Below are 8,971 nucleotides of genomic sequence, written 5' to 3'. Positions count from 1 at the left end.
CTACATTTCAGTAAACATGTTAGTGAAGGTGATTTGCAGAGGAGCCCAGAAGTATGTTAAGTTCCCTGAAACTGACGGGGAATTTAACTATCATCAGTTTCACCAGGAAGGTTTGAAGGCTGTTTTTATACTGTATTATTCATTTCATTTTAAAAAGCATTATTGACTACATACACATAAGGTTGCCCTACAAATAAAGCTGATCCGTCAGTTTGACTGGATGAGCTGTCAATTTTCCTTCATGATTTATTTTCAGACATGATGAGGATAACGTAACACTTGGTATTTTAACGTGACATGTTATAACAAAAATATCAATGGCAAGAGCTCTTTTCAGTCGATGCTTTCTTTTCCTCATGATTGTTTTCTTTTTTCCCTTTGCAATCCGCTGTAAAAGTATGAAAAAGGACAAAGCTGCACATTTGTGGTCTGTTCTCCCGAATTTAATTTACGATATATTCCATTAATACTTCACTGGAATGCACGAAGAATCTCTCATTATTCTCCTCAAATCCTTGCGTCTCTTTCCAGGTTTGTTGTCACAGGTAAATATATACTTCACTATATACTTCCTGATAAAGCTAAGTGAGTGGTGGAGTGAACACAGCCGTAGGCAGCGGCTGGACAATTGGTTTTTGGGTGCTGTGAGTGCAGACTCCCGTCAGCGCCCGCCCCCAATACCTGCCATGGCCATCCTGCAGGTTTATCAGGGACGGATGCTCAGGGACATGCACGAAGGCAAGACTGACCCAGGGCTCTTTGATGAGCTGGGCCAGGTGATGTCAAATAACGTGGTCGAGGAGAGACACCTGTGGATCAACCTGGCCGATATGAGAGATGCCGAGCGAACTCATTTCTTCGACACTCCCATGTACCAGGCTGGCCTCTTCGGCAGCATGGTCGAGGACTTCGCCCAACAGTTCCCAACCGCCCAGAAGCAGACTGAGGCTATTAAACACATTCTGCCCCGACGGCCTGCTGCTGCCTCCACCCAGCCGTCGGCACAGAATCCTCAGCCTGCTCGCTGCACAGACCCTGTGCAAGATCAGGGAGGACGAGGAGCAGGTCATATTGGTTGCGCCTCATTGGCCCACCTGGACCTGGTTCTCCGAACTAGTAGTCCTCGCGACAGCCCCTCCCTGGCCAATTCCTCTGAGGAAGGACCTCCTTTCTCAGAGACGAGGCACCCTCTGGCACCCTCGTCCCGATCTATGGAACCTCCATGTGGTTTCTGGATGGGACGAGGCAGGTTTGAGTACCCTACCACCTCCAGTGGTGGCTACTATCACTTCCACTAGAGCACTGTCCACGCAACATGCCTATGCCTTGAAGTGGAACCTCTTCATCACCTGGTGCTCTTCTCGCTGAGAAGCCCCCAGAAAATACCCGATCAGTGTCGTGCTTTCCTTCCTGCAAGATGGGTTGGAGTGAAGGCTGTCTCCCTCCACACTCAAAGTGTATGTTGCCGTTATCTCCGCACATCATGATGCAGTTGAAGGTAAGTCCGTTGGGAAGCACGACCTGGTCATCAGGTTCCTGAGAGGAGTGAGGAGACTAAATCCTCCACGCCCTCCTCTTGTACCCTCTTTGGACTTTGCAGTGGTTCTATCCACCCTGCAGAGTGCTCCCTTTGAGCCTTTGCAATCAGTCAAGCTTAAGTTCCTGTCATTGAAGACAGCGCTCCTGGTTGCATTGGCCTCCATCAAGAGGGTAGGGGACCTGCAGGCATTTTCGGTTGACGAAACGTGCCTGGAATTCGGGCCAGCCTATTCTCACGTGATCCTGAGACACCGGCCTGGATATGTACCCAAGGTTCCCACCACTCCCTTTCGAGATCAGGTGGTGAACCTGCAAGCGCTGCCCTTGGAGGAGGCAGACCCAGCCTTGGCACTGCTCTGTCCAGTACACGCCCTCCGTGCTTACGTAGACAGAACGCAGTGTTTCAGGACCTCAGACCAGCTCTTTGTCTGTTATGGTGGAAAGCTGAAGGGAAAGGCTCTCTCCAAGCAAAGGTTGTCTCAGTGGATAGTAGACGCTATTGCTTTGGCATACCAGCAGAAAGGTCGACCATGTCCTCTTGATGTGAAGGCCACTCAACCTGGAGTGTGGCTTCCTCTTGGGCTCTAGCGCATGGCGCCTCGCTAACAGACATCTGCAGAGCTGCAAGCTGGGCAACACTTACCACATTTGCGAGATTCTACAATCTCCAAGTGGAGCCCGTATCGTCCCGTTTACTTGCTAGCCTTTTAATAAATACTGTGTTTGCTTCCTCAACCCGGTTGTTTTAGAGCAGTTCATGACAGGTTGTATTCAGTAGCAATGCTTTAGAATGTCAAATTAAGTGATAATTATTTAAATTGTATTGATGTCTAACCTCTAAACAAATTAAAGCTCATCCATTCATGTCATACTTCTCATAAGTGAACACAAACGCACTGGTGTACATTTACAAAGCAAGGTCCAACTAAAGTAATGTTATACTTAATTTATGCAACAAATAGGTTTGATAATAGTTTATTATTTGCATTTTCTGCTGTTGTAATATTTCCCTTTTCTGACCTCATTATAGTAACAGCTAAGTTTGGTGACATGATTACTATATTACATTATGGGTTAGGATTTGCTCCATGAAAGTACAGTACCTCTAAGCTCAAACTGCGCTGTACATATTTTCCCATTTATAGGAACTTGTGGTTGAAAATGTTTTCCAGGAGTTTGTGAGAGATGGTCATTGAAGGCATGCTGTGTGTATTGATCAGCAATCAGGAAGAGCCCACTTTTAAGTCCATAATTCAAAACAATGCGTCTACCATTCCAAAGTTAAGTGCACTAAATTTTAATAAAACAGAGAAAAAACTCAAGAAAATGTATTCATTTAGTTTTGTTTTTATTTGGCACACAGTAAAATTTCTGCCAAAGCATTGACATCATGCTGTGGAAGAGAGTAGCAAATTAAGGGCCTTGGTACCCAGGGCAAATTAAACCACTTTAATGTTTGGCCAGTTCACACATTCCCAATGGTACCAGCCATAGCAACTAGAGGTCTGCACGGGCTTTAAACTGAAGCCCGAACCCGGCCCGTACCCGCGATCATCTAACCCGACCCGACCCGACCCGACAATTACATTTAAATGTTAAGCCCGAACCCGAGGTGCACTCTATATCTCACAGTAAATAAAATAAAAGTGCTTTAAAAAATAATTTCGTTTGTATACATGGGTTTCTCGGCGACGTCATCACTGCTTGCGCACGCAACCAAGAGGCAAAAGACCCGCGGTCTTCGTACCGGAGGCTAGTAACAAAGTGGTAGTGTTGTCGCTAAGTCAAAATGCCAAGGAGTTGTTGCGTAATTTTTTTACATGCAGGCCTATCTGTTGTGTTTTATCTGCTTATTTAAATTATACGTGTTGTAAGTAATTCCAAATCTTGGCGAATGGAAGAGTGGGACAGAAGGAGGAAGTTGTATGTTATATTCTTTCTATTCATAATTTGACGAGCTGCACATGACCACATAGCACGTAGTTGTATGCTTCAAGGGACTTGTACGCTCTAATCATTTCTCTTGTATGCACACTTGGTGTCTGAATAAGATAATTATATATCAGGCCATACAATTGCTGGCCACTTCTTGTCATCCACAATCCAAAGATCGTCATGTATTGCGTAACGTTAGGGATCCGGCAAGATCTCACCATTGCTGAGATTAAGTTTTTTAATATTTATAGATTATAATCGCCACGGTCGGAGGTAGCCTACTAATGGTTCCCACATAATCCATCGTCAAATCTTTGATTTACAGTAAAGAAACGTTATATTTGTCATGAAATGTTGCAGGTCGTAAAGTAACGTAAACAAAGTTAACTTAAAAGCAAATTCGGGCTCTAGAGATGCTGCACTGCTAACATTGGCTATTACATTACTAACTTAGTCTAACATGATAATTCATACATGCATCACAGTATGTCCGGATTTTGATTCGTAAACAGTTGGACGTTTTAAATATGAGACACAAACAAACAGATCCAACTCTGAAATTGCAGTTTATTATTGAGTCAACAAGAAATTACAAACAATGCGAAATCTACGTTAATTACAATGTTCTTTTACAGAACTCTGCATAACAGATAGCGGTTTTCTGCCTCCTGGATGCGCGCGCATCCGGTATTGTTTGTATACAAGAAACCCGTGTATATATATACAAACGAAATGTTTTTTTTAAGCATTTTATTTAAGTTATTGCTGTTGTTCATTTAATTTGTTTTAAAATTCACATTTCACCCAGAACGGTTTCTTCTCGATAATATTTTAAAATAATATTTTAAATAAAAGTGCTTAACAAACATTTCGTTTGTATATATTATATAGGCTATACAAACGAAATGTTTTTTAAAGCACTTTTATTTAAGTTATTGCTGTTGTTCATTTAATTTGTTTTGAAATTCACATTTCATCTAGAGCGGTTTCGCTTTGCAATGTTTTCGCTTTCTTCTCGATGTGCAATGTGTGCATAGGCAACACAGAGAGAGAGAGCCTGTGTGTCTGTGGTCTGCGTAGCCTGTATAATATATACAGGTTTTGGGTGGTAACTAAGAAAAACTAAATAGGCTATATAGTTTGCGTGCCGTGTGCTTTGCCTGTTTGCTGTGTTGTGGTGACCGGTACGCGAGAGAGAGAAAGTTGCGTGCGCAGATGTGCAGTATATATTGCACATCTGCGCACGCAACTTTCTCTCTCTCGCGTGCCGTCGGTCACCACAACACACAGCAAGCAGGCAAAGCACACGGCACGCAAACTATATAGCCTATTTCGTTTTTCTTAGTTACAAACCCGAACCCGACCCGAACCCGAGGCTGTTCAATAAAAATTAACCCGAACCCGACCCGAAACCCGCACATTTTTCGGGACCCGTCGGGCTCGGGTCGGGTAGCAGACCTCTAGTACGGGCTCTAATACAACAGTGATCACAGACTCCTTATATTGGCGTACAAATTGTTGAAATTTTAGTTGCTTTTTGAAGGAACCATCAAACAGGTAGCCAACCATGGCTTCAGTGAGTCCACAGTCCACTGTTTCTCCATCCACGTCATTTTCTGAACAAACGCAAAATTACTACAGTTATACACTGATAACTGTAAAACACACACAGAATTAAGTGACTTTACGGCCAAATGTGTGGAAAACGAGAATCGACAGAAAATGGCAGTTTTGCTCAACTGCTAAAATGAGCTAAACCAAATACGGTGCACTCATTACTTATGAATTGGAGAAAGTGCAAAATGGGGGCAAGTCCAAAACACCTAAATAAATACCCATCCATGACTGATTAAGTTATCATTCACTGCCGCTGCCACTGAAGCTCCGGTTGCTATAGAAACCGTGTTATTAAGGCGAGACACAGCAAGGCAAAAACATCGGGATTTTTTTACTGGTCAATTTTGAGATTTCTGGATATTTGTCTTCAATAACATGTCTTCTTTCAGACTTGTGGTGAAAAAAAGTCTGAAATACACATTTAGGTCTTTATTTTACTACACTTTGTCTGTAGATTTCTCATAAATTCAACAAAAGTTGCTCTGCTATCGCAGCACCGTAAGGAAGCTCTCTCTCTCTCCTGTACAATCCTGTCGGATCCAAATATGGTAATTTCCTTTTTATCAGCAACCAATCGTGAAAGTAAAAGGGCTGAATGCGCAATCTCATTGGCTGATGATAAATCTTTAAAGCCCGTTTTCTCAAAATGACTTTTATACACCAAACTCTCCAGTCTTGTACCTAGTTATATTATGAAGACATTTACAGAGGGATTTGTAAATACATTATTCCTAGCCTGATTTATATCACACTTTATACCAAAAAACATGAAAATAAATTTAAGGCTATTGACAGAATTTTCTGATTTACAGGAAAGCAAAAGTAGAAATCCCTCTGTATTTTTCCCCATTTAATATGTGAACACAACGAAAAAAAATTTTACCTGGCTTTATCCAATACTCAGATTTAAAATATTTGCAAATTAGTGCATATTTAATTAGATATTGCCTAATTTGCATATTTAAACATTAAATTACAGGAAACGTGTAATATTTTTTTTTCTCATCTTAATTTAGGTAATCAACTGGGAAAGTTTCATGGTGATATCTGCTAGTTAAAAATTTTACCTGTAGTGTCTCGCCTTGGGCCGTTCACACAGAATGCTTCTTTGCATTTAGACACGATTTTAACGTTCATAAACCTCGACCTAGTGCCTGATTGCATCGAAAACCATTTGAAAAGGTGCGAGTGGGAATAGAAAAACGCGCTATGTGTGAAGATCGCACATGCGCCTTGGTTGGTCTAGCCTGAATAATATTTTTATCGCGGTTTGAACATAAGAAACAACATCTATGGGACAGGTCATGTCATATTTTGTTCCTGAATTGACAAATGTTAATTTGTGCAGTTTTTGATTAAGGATTCCCTCATCATGTGAGGTTAACTTAGTCGACAGCAGACCGCTCGACGCGGGAAAAAAAATGGGTTGTACTGCCCAAGACTGCAGGGGCTCTTGCTTTAAATGAATTAATGGCGGCGACAAGTGGAAATATTTTAAGCGACTTACTTAAATAAATCAACAAAATAACTATGTAATGTTAACCCAGCAAGCCATAACTTACATAACGTTGGTGTAACGTTAGTTGTTCCTGCCGATTGACTGTCCTGCACAGTTCATCTCCAACCCTAATCAAACGCACCTGAAGCAACCAATTAAGGTCTTTAGGATCACTTGACAATTAGAGGCAGTTGTGTTTGATTAGAGTTGAAGATAAACTGTGCAGGATTGAGCACGTTGTCAATAGCTAACAGTAACATTAGCATGAACAGAAAAACCAAGATATGGGCTGTGTCCAAATTCAGGGTCTACATCCTCCTTAGGATCCTTCCTACCCGGTTGAAGGAGGAGGGGTCCTCCGACGACCGCAAAATCCGGAAGTCGGTGTTTGTGAATTTGGACAGCCTACCCTTCATTCAGTTCCCTCCCTTACCCGTTGCTCATATCCTGTCGCCTAGCAACCGTGACGCTAAGCAAAAAAGCCAGAAAATGGACAAACAACGAGTTATTCTCCTCATTTTAATTATTTTGGAAGAATTAAAGCAATTAAATACATTAAATACTTTCTTTGCTCGTTGTCGGAGAGTTTTTTATTTCAGACTACAAGACAGTCATATTCAGGTAAGCCATTATAGCCTATTTTTATTTATGTTTTTAAGTATTCTGCTAGTTTCCTCTACAAATTCATTGAGCCGAAGCATAAACTTTAGCTTGTTTTGTCAGAGAAACTCTGTCTATCTATCTATCTATCTATCTATCTATCTATCTATCTATCTATCTATCTATCTATCTATCTATCTATCTAATGATATGATTCATGAAGAGTTCAGATGCAAAAGCCTCTAAGTGCCATCTGAAATTTTCTTCTAGAATGATCATTTTTATCAAGCTCATATATTTAAGTTCAGTAATTTCACTAGATGACAATTAATAGGTAATCTTCATTGCCATTTAAGTGAAATTACTGAACTTAATTACTATATGAGCTCGAAAATTTCAGATGGCACTTAGAGGCTTTTGCATCTGAACTCTTCATATATGTATATATATATATATATATATATATATATATATATATATATATATCAATTTTATATTTATATCAATAATATGTATATAATTATTCATGTAATATAATGTGCATTGTATTAAAAAATAATTGGAGTTTTAAAATTTAAAGTTGTCTTAAGGTAGAATAATGCTTTTATCTGTTAAACACTTATTCTAATGTACTAATTTTATTATGTATTTGTTCTCTACTTTTCCTTAACCAGACCAGACCCCGTTACTGCAGGATTAACCTGAGTGTCCCAGTTTTGGACCGTTTCTTCAGCCAGGAAGATCCCCGACCAGACTTTCGGCTGAGCAGGGAGTCTCTGGCAGTGTTGCAGAACCTCCTGAACCAGGAGAGAAGACATGGGTGGGGTGCTACAATAGAGACCCTGGTGTTTCTCTTCTGGTTGGCCTGTGGAGCATCCTACAGGGTGGTCTCAAGAGTGTTTGGGATGCCCCGGTCCACCGTCCACTACATTGTCCACCGAGTGACTGAGGAGGTGGTGGCCATTCGCCACAATGTCATCTTCCTCCTGAAGACCCCGGAGCACCTGGAAGAAGTGTCCCGCGGGTTTGCAGGGCTGGCACGCCACAGAGCTTTTATCAAAGCTGCAGGTGCCATCGACGGCTGTCACATACGCATCAAGCCTCCGAGCGGCCCTGATGGTCAGTGCTAAAGAAACAGGAAACTCTTTCCATCTGTAATCCTTCAGGCTGTTTGTGACCATCAGGGCCGCTTCATCGATACGTACGTGGGCTGGCCTGGATCGGTGCATGACTCCAGGGTACTCCGCCACAGCCCACTGTACGCTCAGTCATCCTACCCTCCTCCAGGGCATTTCATCTTGGCTGATGGAGGATATCCATGCCTCCAACGGCCTCTCCCCCTCATCACTCCTTACAAGAGGCAGGTGCAAGGTGTGGGAGCCCAGCGCTTTAACAGCCATCATTCCAGGGCACGCTCCATTATAGAGCGTGCTTTTGGAATGATGAAGACAAGGTTCCGGTCCATCTTCCTGCAAGCGCTGGAGGTGCACCACACCTTTGCTCCTCATGTAAGTTACCAGCCAGTGTTATATTAAATTTTTTTTTTTCAATATCACAATATACTAAATTTATATATGCTATTGCAGGTTGTGGCAGCATGCACCATCCTCCACAACATCTGCCTCAGTGCCGGAGATGTGTTGGCACCTGAGGATGAGCCTGAGGACGATGTGGAGGAAGATGAGGGGGAGGCTGACATGGAGGCCATCAGCGGTGCTCAGTGGCGGGACCAACTCTGTGCTGAGGTGTCTGCCCTGGAGGTTGTACCACCAGGTCATGACT

The sequence above is a fragment of the Scardinius erythrophthalmus genome (assembly GCF_964197995.2).
Source record: "Scardinius erythrophthalmus genome assembly, chromosome: 9".
NCBI classification, from domain to species: Eukaryota; Metazoa; Chordata; class Actinopteri; order Cypriniformes; family Leuciscidae; genus Scardinius; species Scardinius erythrophthalmus.
This window is presented reverse-complemented; position numbering follows the sequence as displayed.